Consider the following 855-nt stretch of genomic DNA (forward strand, 5'->3'; position numbering starts at 1 on the left):
CGGCACCCCCGCGACCCCAAAAGGGACAAAGCGGTCAGGAAAATGGATGGATGGAAACCCAGGCTGCAGAGAAATTCCTTACTGGGGAAAAGCATAGAAATGGGCCCTTTGTGAAACTTTCGTAGGACTATCTAAACTTAAGCAACGTTCACACCTCCCTAAGCGAATCACGTTCAAGTGACAACTTCCAAAGTCTATGCAAACACCTGTAAATGTGTGTTTCAGGCATCCACATTCAAAGTTCTTGCGGTCATCGCAACTTTCCACCATGGCTAGCACTGAAAGCTAAACCAGGTCAAAGTTTTACCAATTAGCGGCTTGGCTTTGGTACTGACGTATGGATGCTATGTCTTTTATTTCATGGAAGTGCCAACTGTTTGAAACTTGATCATAAAGGAGAAATAAATAATAGCAGTTTGTGTTTGGACCATCAACATGAATAGAGATGGGCAAAACTGTCGCCATTTTTCAGCGGAATGGATTTTGCCCAATTTTGACATTTTTGGGACCAGACAATGTTAGCAAGCAGTGATTGGTCAGACTTTGACACATGTGCACCAAACCAATTCTAACTATAGGTGACGGACATAGTAAAGAGTAGAAAAAGAAGGAGAAGAAGAACCTCCCTGCTTGTCCAGTATGAACAACATGGGCTAAACATGCATTCAAGGACGTGGAGCGTGTTCACTGGAACAATAGCACATTGTGTTGAACAGAAACATAGTCATGTCACACCACCCTTCAAAAACTAAACTACATATGATACTGTGACCAAGATGTAGCTCAATGAGCTACAAAGAAACACCTTTTGGGACCCTAAAAAATATTATTATATCTGATTAATTTCAATTAGAT

This window comes from Oryzias melastigma, linkage group LG13 (assembly GCF_002922805.2).
Source record: "Oryzias melastigma strain HK-1 linkage group LG13, ASM292280v2, whole genome shotgun sequence".
Taxonomy (NCBI): domain Eukaryota; kingdom Metazoa; phylum Chordata; class Actinopteri; order Beloniformes; family Adrianichthyidae; genus Oryzias; species Oryzias melastigma.